The following is a 15,911-nucleotide window of genomic DNA, read 5'->3' as shown; positions in this document are numbered from 1 at the left end:
TTTATGTAAGCTATGAAAATTCGCCAAAAATCAGAGGATAAGGAAAACATTTGGTGATCTAGCAGTTGTAAATGTGTTCTACCACTGTACCAAGTTTGAAGAGGATAGCTTAAAAACTGAGGGTGGGACAGTCCTGTAAAGTGCTGTTTTTGGTCACTTCGTATGCGTGTCCACCATTAACAAATTAATTACGAATATTCTGAATATTTGTTAAGTTTCAAAAATTTTGGGATCAAAATTTGGAAGTAGTTTTAGAAACGAAACACCAGCGCCCCCTACTTTAGAAGCGAGTATTGAACCATTTTTTTCATGGATCATACATGCCTAGTAGGAGTAATTTTGCAAAAGAAAGCACATTTTGTTGATTTTTTAAAATCATGCCACAAGCTTGCAAAATATGGATTTCTGACTGAAACTTGAAAACAAGTCTAGGAAGTCTGAATTGGATAGTCTTATATTACAGCATGAAGCCAATGAATTTCCTACCCATCCCTACTGCTTGAAAGATGTCTTATTGTGGTTTTCTTCAAGTATAGTAGCAAGAATTGTTTAATTAAGGTTATTGGTTATCTACAAAACTTGAGCTGCAGGACAGTTTAATCTATCATCCTCTCTGCTTGTGGTACAGTGCTTTTCTTAAGGCAATCTATTAGGGCTGTGTCTTAGTATCACAACATCATCCAGTTTTCTCCAAATTCCAGCTTTCCAAATTGGAGCACAAATGCCATGATTTCTATAATGTTTTACTATGTAACAGTTGCATCATAAAAAGCCTAATATTCTTCAACAGGCAACACTTTAAACATGCTGTCATAAAGCGAATTAATGAGAGGTATGTATTGTTAAAAAGGAGTTTAGAGGCCTCTTTTCATGCATGAGTTTAGTTATTACAAAAGTATTAGGAATCTCCATATAATTTAATAGATTGCAGTAAAATATTTATGTCTGGCATTAGAAAACGATCAAAGAGAAAACCATCTACCCTCAGGCTACAGCTATATCAGACACCACATGAGTTGAGAAGCATCATATGTGGTCAGCTAGACACTATCATGTAGGCGGGGAAATGAAGATGCTGAAGTATTGTAGGTTCCTTTTTTGTTCATTTGTCCTGCAGTGTGTCTGTGTTCAGACAAGTCAGTGCCTGTGAGGAAAGAAGAATAAACATTTTGAGAACAGTGGATGACAGCCAAAGTTCCCTTGATTGTTTACACGCACTGTGAATCCCTTAGTTATATCCATTATTATTTGGAAGGGTATCCATGCTTACGTGTGCCAAGCCAAATTAAAACTCACTCTCATTTCTGGGCAAATTATGAATCTTGCTTTGTTGCATTCATAATAAAGTATTTTAAAATGAGGATATTTTGCAATTCTTAAATTGAGAAATCTTTTCATAACAATGGCTGCCAATTTGCAAAGTTCCATTAACTTGAGCAGATCCATGTAGTTAGTGGAATATCTTTTTAATACTAATTTAAAAAGGGGGGAGTCATCATATAATTTATTATTACTTTGATAAGAGTAATAATAAATTAAATAATGTTTTTCCTCTGATTTGAATCCACACAACTGAAATGGGCTGAGATGTCTTACAGAGGCATTTCAGACAACTTATAAAGGAGTTTTATATGTAGTTTAGTGTTGTGTTCTCCTTTGCTGGAATATCATCCTGATCGTATGGCTAACATATCACAAAGTACAAAACTGTTAAGATAATTGCCCTAATCCTTCATTTTTAACTGATTAACCAGCAACTTATAGTTGAGTTGTCAGGAATAAAAGCATCTTATAACTTCTCAGAACTGATTCTTTGTTATCTTTATCTTGACCCAAACCGAGTCCTTCTTTTGAGCTATCAAGCCCAGTAAGTCATTTGTTTATGAACCTATAAGTGGTTCTATTTCAGACGGAAGTTCACTATGGATAAGAACTATGGATGTGAATACCTTCCCCCTCTTCTAATCATGCACCACTGAAATTTTTGACAAGATACTTCTTTGCCTTGACAGCTTTTCAAATAAAGGATACTCAGATGAAAAATAATGGATGGCCATCTGAGTTTACACAGAAAGAAGGAGTACACATCCATCCATCCACTAATTACACCTGGTCTTGGTGTTTCCGTCTCACTTTGTAGACAGGGCACAAAATACACTACACATCACTATTTATTTATTTATTACATCATTTCTACCCTGCCCTTCTCACCCATCAGGGGACTCACACTATCACTCCTCTATCCAACTGAGAGCACTGTTTGACAGAGGAGGTAGCAGCAAGAAAGCTAGAAATGCATGATAAAGGCACTATTGTTGCAGAAAGGATAACAAATCCAAGATGGGTTCATGTCAGTGATGTATATTCTGCTTTTATGTTGCCAGATTTATGCTAATCTGTTTAAGGAAATCCAAAATTTGAAATTTCACCAGGTTGAAACTGGGTGGTCCTTGTGGTCTCTTTTCAACTCTATGATAGATTCTATAATTCTAGTTGCCCGGACAGTTTAAGCCTTTTTGATTTAAACAAGTGGGGCACAGAAAGCCACCATTTCCTTTTGGTTGAAAAAAATGTTTTAAATTTCATCGTCAGGAATGTACACTAAACATGCCCTGCCCCTAAACTTTGGCTGATGCCCCATTACCTTGCAGTAAATAAACTGAACTTGAGAAAGTATGCTTTTCATGTTTTTTATATATAATTAATTATTAGCTCACCTTTCTTTCAGAATAGAACCCAGGAGTTTTTAACCTACTTCTGAAAGAATTCCACAACGAGCGTAGCTATTGGTCAGAACAATTGTGGGAGTCTTGGCATTGTAGTCAAAATTACTTTTCAAATTACCAAAAAATGAGACATGAGTTCTGTTAAATACCTTTTTGCTTATTCCTAGCTAGTGTCATTCTTTAAAAACATCAGTTAGGGGAAATGCCACCACCATGTTCAAAAGAGGAGTGGAACACAACATATTTTTCATCACAAAAAGCTGACAGCTATATATATATATATATATATATATATATATATATATATATATCTCTGCAGCCATACAAATACCTGATAGAAGAGAATCCCACATACTGCTGAAATACCATGTGACAGTATCCCTGCAGCTCAGCATGAATTAATTTCTACCACGGTTTGTCATGTGGGATTTAGGAACCTCTCCAGTGGCAGTCCAATTAAAAACAGAAGGTTGCCATCTCCCCTGACTTCATAGTTCCCTTGCCAGCTTCCTGTGTGAAAAGATAAACCTGGTTTGCCTGAACATCTTTATGAGTGCAGTAGACAGAATGTAGCAGAGACAAGAGAAGGATATTGTCATCGTAGAATACATCACCAGTACAATTATTTTCTTTTCATTTTTGCAGTGGTATGTTTGATGATGGAAGCCTGCATTTAAAGACAGATTGATTCAGCCTACTGAAAGATAACAGAAATAAATATATAGCAGACAGTACAAGACAAAATTCTCTTACTATCAACAAAACACCTCATCTCCCCAGTTGTATTCATTATTTTATATCCAGACCAGGCATTACTGTGAAATTTGTTTGTTTATTTTAATCTCAGAAGGAATTCCTATGCATTAAGAATTGGGATGAAGGTTGCAATTGGAGTTGGCAAAGTGGTAAGGGCTTAACATTACCCATGAGGAACCCAGTGTTCATGTGATGGAAGTCATTTCAAGTTCTTGTGAATACAGCCAAATTGCTGATGACCAGAACACTTCATTTTTTCATGATGGTTTGCCAAAAACAAACATAAACAACCCCCCCCCCCCACACACACACACAAATACAATATGGGAGTATTTGTATTATTTTGTTCTTAATATACTGCTTTTCACCTCAAACAAAAAACAATTAATTTCAGAAACTTTCTTGCATTTTTTGCTAGCAAAAACAAAACGTTTCTCCCACATCCCCCTTACCATTTCCTGTTGGTATACACTCTTGAAACCAGGAATGCAATCTGAGAATTATTCTGTGCCTCCATATTAATATATTTCCTTGTCTGAAAGTGTCTGGTTCATAATGTAGTGGATTGATTATGATAAATAGAAGCACTTATGTGTGCCCATGCTCCAGAGTCACCTGTAGAACAGTAACATGCCACTCAGGTTGGCAGAACAAAAATACAGGAACTTTACTGATTCCAAGAGATCAAAAACAGTAGTATTTACAATTGTACATCTGATTACATACAGAAGTCCACAAGCCTGCTTCAGAGAATAATACGGTCCTGTTTCTTCTCCCTCTTTTCTCAGCAGCAAACTAGGCCTCAAAATAGCAAGGCCTCTCTCTGAGTACACTGCTCTCATCATCAGCAGTACTCAGTCAGCAACTGAAAACTTGTCCAAACTGGTTCTGCAGCAGCAGAACAGAAACAGTATCAAATCAATCCCCAGGTCTTTGCAGGCTCAGCCAATCGGCTTCATGCACTTCATTTTCCAGTTAACACACACAGCACAGTAACTTTGCAAACCATGACACATTAGTCCTGTGTGTATTTAGCATATTTCCACGCTTATTGTTGGGACATGCTGATTGTTGGGCAGTCAGGGAAAGTACCAACCAGTGAAGGAACCAAGTCCCTTTGCCAGCTTCATGTCATTCTCAAGTATTGGGAATGGTATGAGACTGGCAAAGGAGCAAAGGTGCTTGGGTTTCTTTCATGGTTAGCCTGTTCCCTGTTTGCCTCAGGCAGGCAGGAAAGCAAAAAGCTTTGCTTGGCTGAGACAGACAAAAGGCCAAGAGACAAGGGAAAGCAAATCCCCTTCGATCCTTCAATTTTGCCTGTATGTTGACGTTGCTTGTTGGTTACTAGTGTAGCTTTACTGCTAGGCAGTGAGAGAAATGTGTGTGGCCACAGGTGCCAAAACAACTTGACCAGCTTAGTTAGGGCATGCCTTGACGGTTTGGCCCAGGCAGCAAAATGTCTTAAGAAATGTCTGCTGATGATGCTGAAAAAAAACCCCACCTCAGAATCTTAGGTACTTCAGGATCAGAACCCTGAAGAGATCTAAATGTATAAAGTAGATTTGCTTTTCCAATCCAAACCATTCTCTGAAATATTCTGGAACAGGAATGGCTTTTCAGGTTGCATACCATCACAACATAGCCCCCAATGACCCTGGACTGAGCATACAATCATAAAAAATACATTTTGTTTTTATGTTTAGGCAGCCACCAGCAGAATGGGATTTGGAACTGTGATTGTGTTAATGAACATTGTGCTGAGAGGACTGTGCTGAGTTTCCAGTCTTTTGCACATAGTGAACAAATATACCCACTTCAGAGACTATGCCATTCAGGCGAGTGACACTTAGAAAGAGGCACAGTGCAACCTCAGATTAAGATGGTTTCTGAATGGGTTTGGAGCACACAAGATCATACTTTCAAACTTCACCTAGAGCTCACAGTTTGGGCAGTCATGCTTCTCAGTCAAGTAGGAGTCAGAAAAGGATGCTGTCATTATAAATATACAAATGGCATTATCAAAGAAGAAAGAACAGCAATTTGCAACCTAGGTCCCTTTCACACTACACAGTGGTTACATTTTAAAGCTATGGTTCCATCTTGTGGGATTCTATGACTGGGCGTTAAAGAAGGGATATTTCAAATTCTCAACAAGAGAACACTAGTGTTCTCCCAAACTACAAATCTCCAGATTCCATAAGTTCAAAAGCAATGCCTGGCAAAATGGCATTACCTAGAAGAATCTTCAACCTTGTATAACTGTGGAGCAGAACAAGCAACCCGCATATGTATGCTTGTCCACAATGCCCTGCCTCATGCACAGAGGAAGAATTGTTTAAAGCTACAGATAATGCGGTCGCTGTTGCCCATTTTTGGTCAAAAATTATTTAACTGCTTGTGTTTCCTCTATTTTTATCAGTTTTATACTTATTTGTGTAATGCTTTTGACACGAAATAAAAAGCCATGCAGTTACTAGAATAATAGCATCATACTTTTTTTTAGTGAGAAAGTGTCCTTGCTCATGAGTTATAGTCACAACAGAATTCCAGTAGCACAGAATCAAAAGGGTTCCTAAATAAGCTAGAGGACTGGAGCTCAGAAATGTTACTTTCTTTTAGTTATAATGCACTAAATCCTCTAGACACTTTACCAATATTTTAGTGTTTGGTTGTTTTTATGTACTAATACACCAATCATACGAATAGGACATGAACCTGAAGTCATTATACCTTTGATATGAATGCTATGCGATCATATGAGTAGTTGATCTTATATAGGCAGTTTTTATGAATATTCTTAGACTAAGCCTTTCATCTTAGACAAATGTTTAGAAAAAGAAATTCACTTTAAAAAAACACCAGGAAGAAGAGCTTTGATGTAGCTCTTTCCCTTAGATATTTGGTTTCAATGAACGAGGATCATTAGAGTGAGTGGGGTGGATTTCATATACAAGAAGATTTTATCATTTATGCACCTACCCATAGGGTTGTCTATAGTCTCTTTTTCACTGTATAAACAGTGGCAACCATGGGTTTGCTTCTAAGGAATGGATGAAATTGTTTTCTTTCAGTGAAGGAAAAGAAATCTTTCATCTCCAATAGTAGTTTTCATGCCCACTTTGTAACAATACACCAAATTATAATGGTGGGAATGTATTTGGGTTGGGAGAAGGAGTGCTGCAAATGTGGGAATATGGTAGTTTAGTGGCCTAAGGGGTGTTTAGTGTATTACTTGTGGTTTGTGAAAGAATGAGAGAGTGGCGGGAGGCTGACAGCTACTGCTGTTTCACCATTAGTGTCATGAAAAATACATATGTGCAGTTGCAAGAACTCACTGTATAGTCGCTGCCAAGGATATTTCCTGGATTATTTTTACACTCCATTTCATAAAATGTACACCTTTTATAGTAACTGTACCTGGAATCCGTTTTTCCAGCAAGATTCCAGGTCATCTTCTTTGTTCAGAAATTGATAGCGAAATGGTTTCTAACTCAAGAAAGAATTTCAAAGGGAAGAAAATGAGATTTGCATAAGACACACGATTGCTTGCACACACAAAAAGGAGTAAGGTGAAATGAAAATCCTGCCTTGCCATGTAACATCCCTTGAGGGGTTTGAAAGAGCGGTGGAATTACACCTTGCTTATTGGTAATCGCGTGTCTTTAACAAGGTGTTCTGCCGACATAAGCTAGCAAAAGAGCTAGAGATACTTCTCTTATCAATGTCTGAAAGTTGCATGAAATCCCTTGCTAAATGGATTATCACAATGCAGAGTGATAACCGGGAAGGTGTGCATTAGTTGGCAGGCGAACATTAAAACTTACACACAAAGGCCCTGTTTTTTCACACCTTCACAAGATATCAGAATATTTTGGGCAGGCTAAAATTGTTCCACTAACTCTTGATAATAAAAGATTTGACATAGGCGTTTATTACCATAAGAAGAGCTATGATGAAAAGCTTATTTAGCCCAGAATTTTGTTCACATAGTGGCCAATCACAGGCTGGATATGACAGTAATAATACCCAGCTGTTGAAGAGCCCAACAACTGATATAGTGTAGAATATTGTCTCTTATACTAGATCAAATGTATAGCCAAAATGCTGTAGTGGTTGGAGTAATAGACTATGACTCTGGAGACCAGGGTTTGAAGCCCTGCTCAGTCGTAGAACCCACTGGGTGACTTTGGGTAATTCACACTCTCTCAGCCTTGGGAGAAGCAATGCCAAACCCCTTTGAATAAATTTTGCCAAGAAAACTCCTTGATGGGTTGACCTTAGGATATTTGCGCATTGCTCTCAAAAATTGTCTCGTTTTTAACAAAAAAGTAAATGTTTTAAAATTGGAAAAGGGTGATGTTTTTGTACAAAATATAGCTTCTTGTACAAAAATATACAATAGCTTGAAGGTAAAATGCAACATTTTTGGAAAATATCACCATGGCTGCTAGTACTACTGCTGCTTCTGACCATGAAAGGCACTTGTTTTTCACTCTCACACAGAAATGAAAACTTTGCAATAGGACACCTTTTTTGGACAGGCTGAATTGACAGATACCATTGTTTATCAAGAATGATCCCTTATGAAAAAATGCTTCCTGAAATGGTGACCTGTCTTGAAAGTGTATCAATACTTATCAATACATGATTCTATATATAATATGTACTTATTTTGATATTTATTGATATCATTCATCAAATACATCTAGGACTGGCATTTAAAAGAGAATACAATGTAGTCATAAAAGCCGATTTAAAATAATAAATCAAAATGAATCTAGCATCATGTCTGAAAATCACTTACAGTAGAGTCTCTCTCACTTATCCAACATAAACGGGCCGGAAAAACATTGGATAAGCAAAAATGTTGGATAATAAGGAGGGATTAAGTAAAATCCTACTAAACATCAAATTACATTATGATTTTACAAATTAAGCACCAAAACATCATGTTTTACAACAAACTTGACAGACAAACCAGTTCAATACGTGGTAACACTATGTAGTATTTATGAATTTAGCACCAAAACATCGCAATGTATTGAAAACATTGACTACAAAAACATTGACTACTAAAAAGCAGACTGCATTGGATAATCCAGAATGTTGGATAAGCAAATGTTGGATAAGTGAGACTGTACTTCTACTATATTTCTTTTTAGCATGAGCTTCTGTGGATTTTAGTCCATTTCTTCGAATGCACTGATGGAGTGCTATTAAAGCACAGGAATTTAGGCACATTTACACTATTATGGGGGTGGAATAGATTGTAATAGAACACAGAAAGATATCAATTCTGAACCTGAACATAGATCTTCAAAAAGTTGTGCAAGACATTGAAAGTCAAATGGCTGATCGTTTACTAATGAAAGCAATAAATCTCCTGGCTGAAAGTCAATTTTCTTGGAGTCAGAACCTTTTCTAAGGAGATTTCTTTATATGCAAAGATTTGATATTGGTAAAGGGGACCACCAGATCCAGTCAGAGGAATGTTTACCTCTGCCGCCACCATTAAAATGTAGAAGACCTTTAAGGCAGGGGAGAATTTTATTTCTCTTTGAGGCTTAGTGAAGAGAGTGAGTCTTTATATATGTTGAAACGAGAACTGTTTGTTTATTGAACTCTTTTGAGGCACATACGCTTGACAGTTTCCAGGAACATAACTAAAGTACAAAATGCTTGGTGAAGTACATTTGGTTTTAGAATGCTTTCCAAAGAGATTTTTACTTTAAAACGTTTCTGTGTAACTTTATGTTATTGCTTGGCTTTTCCTTCCTAGAAGGTTTTAGCACAATTACTTCCAAAACTGTCTTTTAAACCTAAACTAGGACACTCTGTCCTTCCTGAGCACTTATCTAATCAGCTATAACCAATAGCTATCTCAGCTATCACACTAACTGAACTCCAGGGAATCAGCTGACTCCTTCGCTGTTCCCAACTCAGTTCCCAACTCTCAAAACCGAACTGAACTAGCTCCTAACTCTCTACTGACCTAGAATGTTCAGGCATAACTGCCCCAATGGACGTTTTAGCCACGCCCCTCTCTTGGGCCTTAGCATAAGCTTATTTGCATCTAGCCAATCAGACTGCTTCATGCAAATAACTCCTATCTAGCTCCTCCCCCTGGCTCTATTAGAAAGGAGCCACACAAAATGTCTGCCTGGTGCTTTTTCTCTACAAAATGGCTGCTCCCAAACCAACCCTTCAAACTAGGCCACATATCAATTTTCTTTTTCAGGTAAATCAAATCCGTTAAAACATTTTATCTAGAATTTCAAAATCCAAACCTTCCTAAATTTGTAATTGTACTCATAGGTGACTGAGGTAATGAGATTTTTGCTTTCTGATTATTCAGTGTACATTAATTTTATTTCATATACTATATATATATATATATATATATATATATATATATATGCTATATATGCATGAATGTTGTACTTAGACTTGGGTCCCATCTCCAAGACACATCATTATGTATATACAATAGAGTCTCACTTATCCAACACTTGCTTATCCAACGTTATGGATTAACCAATGCATTTTTGTAGTCAATGTTTTCAATACATCGTGATATTTTGGTGCTAAATTCGTAAATACAGTAATTACTACACAGCATTACTGCCTAGTTCATACTTTTTCTGTCAAATCTGTTGTATAACATGATGTTTTGGTGCTTAATTTATAAAATCATAACCTAATTTGCTGTTTAATAGGCTTTTCCTTAATGCCTCCTTATTATCCAACATATTCGCTTATCCAACATTCTACTGGCCCGTTTATGTTGGATAAGTGAGACTCTACTGTATATGCAAATATTCAGTCTACAGTATATCTTTTAAAATACGTGAACACCTACCATTCAGTCCTCAGCATGACATGCCCCCAGTGGACATTTTGGAGCTTTATATGGCTTAAAAATGGCAAAAATATATTTGATACCTAGAGGTCACAGGGAGTCTCCAAGCACCGTGGAAATCCCTTTCATTGAACCCAGTAGAGTGCATTTAGGGGCATATTTTTGAGCCCCATGGATCCTAGAAAATAGCCCTGCAGCTGTGTATGATCCACAGGCCACTCTTTGCCCACCATTGCTTTACAGCAAGTTTAGAATGGCAGTATATACTGCTCAACCTATCATAGGTCTAGATGTGAATCTACCAATCTACACTGGGTCATTTAATATTGTAGTCATAATGTTGTTTTGCAGTTCTTCTGTTTCAATGTTTTATTCTAATTTCTTCTTTAAAAACTGTTTTATCTACTTTCTATTGCACCAATTGAATTATACCTATAGTGATTGGGGCACTAGTTGTGAATCATGTATAGGTCTTCATCCTTAATGAGCAGGTTTGAGTAGTTTGTTCTTGTTAGGGGACCATAAGTCTTAACATTGAAGTGGGGGAGGGGGAGAGGCTGGTAAAGCAAGGAGACATTCATAATTATATTACCGCCCCACATGACAAGAGATACATATACCTGAACATAATAAGACATGGCCTATGAAAACACACTAACAGATGGCCTTGCATCAACCCACTTTAAATTGTCAGGTTTATTGCTGAATGACAAAATTACAGCTGATGTTTGGAAACAAGTCTGAAAAAAACAGGATAAGGAGTGTGTTATCTGAAGTGCAAAAAAGAAAACCTGCTGTAGTGTGTATAAACAACCCTCTAGAGCAGGGGTTCTCAAATGTTTTCAGCCCCGGAGCCCTTTTTGAAGCAAAAGATTATCGTGGATTCCCAAGAAATGTTTATATGTTACATTACATATAACATTATGTATACTGTATATCAGACATTGTCAAACTTTTTGACCAACATAAACTTAACTGTATTTCAGTAGAAGACCCCAGGGGCCATCTAGTGCAAATCCTTGCTGCCATGCAGGAAAAGCACAATCAAAACATCCCCCAATAGATGGCAATTCAGCCTTTGTAGTAGTAGTAATAATAATAATAATAATAATCATCATCATCATCATCATCATCATCATAGCAGCAGAAATCCCAGATGCCATCCTGTTCAACTTCCTTCTGCTATGCAGAAAAAGCACAATCAAGGTACCCCCTGAGTGGTGGGAAGGAAATAGTGTTTTGGAAGCAAGGAAGGCAAGGGGGAAAGGATCTGGGTGGCTAGGAAGGTGAGGAGAAAAGACTTTTGGGGATGAGGGGAGGGGGAGGAGCAGGAAAGAGGGGGAAGATGAGGAGGGAGGAGAAGATGCTGAGAACAGCATGCTCTAGTGCTTGTATGCTTAGAACGGCTGCTCTAGAGCATGCCAGTACTCTCTGTGAAACTGTGAGACCTAGTTTATCAAAAACAAAACGAGAGGACAGTGCAATCAATGGATTGGTGCTCAGAAGTCTGGTCATGGAGTTAAAGAAAAAACTTTCTTCCAGGTTATATGTGTCAAAAGGATGTTGTTGTTGTTGTGCACTCAAGCCTTTCATTCGTTCAGAGAAAGTTTGCCATTGCTTTCCTCTTAAGGCTCAGAAAGTATGATTTGTTGAAGGTCACCCAATAGTTTTTCATGGCCAGACAGTGATTTTAACCCTACTCTCCTAGCCTCTTAATCTAAGGCTGGATCTACACTGCCAAATAATGCAGTTTGAATTGCATCATTATGGTCAGTAAGACATAAACCACTTCATCAGTGGTTCTCAACCTGTGGTACCCAGATATTTTTGGCCTTCAACTCCCAGAAATCCTAACAGCTGGTAAACTGGCTGGGATTTCTGGGAGTTGTAGGCCACAAACATCTGGGGACCGCAGGTTGAGAACCACTGCAGTACATGGTAGTGGCAGCAAGTCTTTAAGACTGCTAACAATTGCAGAGAATTTCATTTCACCAATATATTTTAAGCAAAATCCAGAAAACCTAGCATAAAAATATCATGGTATGAATTATAAACTATGGAGATGGAGTCATCGTCAGAAATCTTCAATAGCATGGTTATAAATGGGCATTACCTGAATTTCATATTCAAAGCTACCATTAGATCCATGGAGTCCGTAAAACTGTGCTGCAATGCTTTGCATTTTATAATAGTTCTTTCCAAAACCCAGCTGGAAGTTTCTATAGCACCGCTTTAAACAGACATTTATATACAAAAATAGCATCCTGAGCAACACATATTGCCCCATAGCTAGCAGCACTGATTTTCTTTTCTCCTCTCTTTCCCACATGCAAGGCAATGGGCTTGTTTAACATTTTCCTTCCCTTGGCTGCAAATGGAACTGCATTTCAATTCACTCAAATATATTATACATGCACATACATTGGCAATAATCAGAAATCCCAGAATCCACAGAAATCAAATGTCTTTAAATAAACCTGGGATGAGCTCTCTCTCTTTCTCTCTCATTCAATCTCTGAGGTGATTTTATATTGAAATCTGTTATATTTCCATCTTGTTTTCCTCAGTACGCTTTCCCTACTTAAGTTATCATTCGTTTTAAAGTCCATCAACTAACTCTCTATATAAAGAGAGTTGACTGACACAAGATAGAAAAGCTCGCATTTTATTTGGTTTGTTTCTAAATCTCTTTCTTCTACATCAGTCATCCTCAATCTGTAGCCCTCAGCTGTTTGAGCCTCCAACTCCTGGTTCAATGTGGATTTTATACAGCTATGTGGAAGGAACCCTACTTTACGTATAGATCTTTTTCCTGGCAAAAATGAGTACACATCTGGAAGCTACCACAATGCCCCTACACTACTCAATGAAGCAAGAATTAACTGTCCATCTATCCCCCTTAGGGCCCTTCTACACTGACAAAATCTTGGGAGGAACTGTGTTGTTTTAATCCAATTCCTCATGAAATTTTGTCCCGGCCCCCAGCCCAAACCCTTGGGAGGGGGTGGCGATGCCGGCAGGCCCCTCAAGTAAATTTTGTATGAAGAAGTGATGTCCAACACTGCCTAGTAGATAATTGCAGTTCTTGATTTTTCAAAGTTCCCCATATTTGTGCTAAAGAAACCAAATGGTGATTAAGTACCAAAAAAATGTTTCTTATGTTTCAGAAGCAAAGTGCTTTGTCAATGGGTGTACCATCACACATCAAAAATGTGCCTCTGAGGCATGCAGAAAAATAAAGGATGAGTGAAGTCAATTGTTTTCCATTTTATAAAAGTTGTGTGCCTTTGCCTATGAGTGCATATGGATTACCTATGAAATGGGCCTTGCATGATGTAATAGGATCCATAGGCACCAGTAGGCAAAGGATGTCAGAGATGAATAAGAGAAGGGATAATGATAAATGACTGTGTGAGAGGTCCACTATCATGGATAATGGGAGAAGTAATCCTAGGCTCCATGTGTGCCCCATCAAATTGGGGGGGGGGGGGGGCGGCTGGCTGCTGAAATTATCACAGATGCTTCTAACATATATAGAATGCCAACTTTTGTCAATCCCACAGAAAGACCTCTTAAACCCAGTCTGGGGAAACTTTGACCAACAGATTGGGAATACTAAGATCAGACATAGAGGTAACCAAAAAAAAAAAAAAAGAGTGCAATAAGCCATCACAAAATTGGTGATGGTGGTTCTGAACATGTTAACAAAAAGTGCCTATTTAATTAAATGTTTCTTTTGGGGTTCTGTCATTGCTTGCTAGAGTGAAATGAGGAAATGTGATCCTACTTAAAAGATTTCTTTTGATTTCTAACCTACATTTGTTCGTGTCTGATATATACCCAGCGGCTTTTGTATCCACAGGGTTTATTATTTTAAAATCTAAAAGTAAAGTTCATTTCCTTTACTGTAATTATAGTCGAACTAAGTGTACGTGCATGTGGGAGTAACAATTCAGTTGGAAAAGACTGACTCAGATTTTTAAAAGCCTACTTATAAAACTTCATTTGTTCATTTCTTGTTTGGTATGGATAAGCAAAGTAACTTCAACACACAATTATGTAGGAAAAATAATGTAGGACCTTCAGGGCAGTACGTGGAACAGAGCTCCTTATAAGATGCTTTTACATTAAGTTCGCCTTTAGTAACATTTGTCTTTGGTAAGCAGAGACTAAATCTTGTTTTCTCACCCTTCTCCCCACTTCCTTCTCTTCACCTTCTTTCTTCCTGTCCCAGGAAGCTTCTTGTGTTTCTTGTTTAGTTTTGCTTCCAGCTCATATTACATCACTTTAGATTACAGCCGCAGCTGCTACGCTGTCACCAGCTGAAATAATGTTTTGCACTGAGATATGTCACCAGCTCCCTAAATACCTTGGGCAAACAAAGAAATAATGACTTGCTCATTTTTCTGTTGTTTTCCCTTGTGGCTCAGTTAGCTGTTGGCATACTGCAGAGCTCAGAGGCAGAGGATGGCTGGTACAGGAATTTATCATATGAACTGAAAAATGAGAAAGGTACCCTCTTATGAGAATAGGGTTTCTTTTTTTTTCTTTTTTTTTTTTGGAAAAAGGGAAATTTATTTAATGTAAGAGTAGGCAATATGAAACCCTACATGTGCCATAAGCCTCCACTAGTTTTTGTGGACCAGCTGTTGAATTTATCATTGCATTATCAAATCTCAACTAAAGGGCAAAATGTTGGCAGTGTAGCAGCAATGTCTTTTACTTGGAGCCTTCCGTGGTGAAGTGGGTTAAACCCTTGTCCTTGCAGGACTGATGACTTGAAGGTTGGGTTGCTGACCTAAAGGTTGCTGGTTTGAATCCAACTCGGGGAGACCATGGATGGTGTTTACCTTGGTACATATTGTGGTGTAGGGTATGGCTTCTGCTGGCCACAAAGCATGGGGGATTTGGGAAGGAATCTCGTAAGGGAAAACTTGGGATTTTGCTCTTGCTTGGAGTATCCAGAGAGACTACTCGAGTGGCTGGAAAGCAACCCAAATATTTGAATTGCCTTCATGGCTTAGGTGATTCACCCAGGCCCCTTCCACACAGCTGAATAAAATCCCACATGTTCTGCTTGGAACTGGAATATATGGCAGTGTGGTCACAGATAACCCAGTTCACAGCAGATATTGTGGGATTTTCTGCCTTGATATTCTGAGATATAGTGTTCTGTGGAAGGGCCCCAAGGGAAGGCTGTAGACAGAACCGGCCCTAGGTATTTTTCAAGTGTAGGCGAACAGAATTTTGGTGCCCCCCCCAACCAATCACTGAAAAATAAAAGTGTGGGATAAGCGAAAATGTTGGATAATAAGGAGGGATTAAGGAAAAGCCTATTAAACATCAAATTACATTAAGATTTTACAAATTAAGCACCAAAACATCATGTTTTACAAGAAATCAACAGAAAAAGCAGTCTCGACTGCGCCCCGTATGTTTTGTGCCCGAAGCAACTGCTTAATTCGCCTCATTGTTGGACTGGCTCTGGCTGCAGAGGTTGTATTAAGGTATATACTGTCCTTAGCTAGACCTGCATCAAGTTGTTGTTCCCCACCCCACTCTTTTTTTTA

At 38.1% G+C, this 15,911-nt stretch overlaps 1 long non-coding RNA gene across 2 annotated transcripts; it reads right to left on the bottom strand.

The window, feature by feature from the left end:
* Positions 1–227: 227 nt before the first annotated feature.
* LOC134297777 (uncharacterized) lies at positions 228–4,549 on the bottom strand. Of its 2 annotated transcripts, XR_010004647.1 has the most exons (4): positions 4,209–4,549; positions 3,935–4,097; positions 3,058–3,393; positions 228–1,144 (listed from the first exon to the last, which is right to left on the bottom strand). It is a non-coding gene; the product is annotated as an uncharacterized LOC134297777 (long non-coding RNA). The 2 variants fall into 2 exon arrangements; XR_010004646.1 differs by having other exon boundaries at positions 3,058–4,097.
* Positions 4,550–15,911: the final 11,362 nt, after the last annotated feature.

The sequence above is a fragment of the Anolis carolinensis genome, chromosome 3 (genome assembly GCF_035594765.1).
Source record: "Anolis carolinensis isolate JA03-04 chromosome 3, rAnoCar3.1.pri, whole genome shotgun sequence".
Taxonomy (NCBI): Eukaryota; Metazoa; Chordata; class Lepidosauria; order Squamata; family Dactyloidae; genus Anolis; species Anolis carolinensis.
Note: the sequence above shows the minus strand (reverse complement) of the source record. Positions and strands in the feature narration are given on the sequence as shown.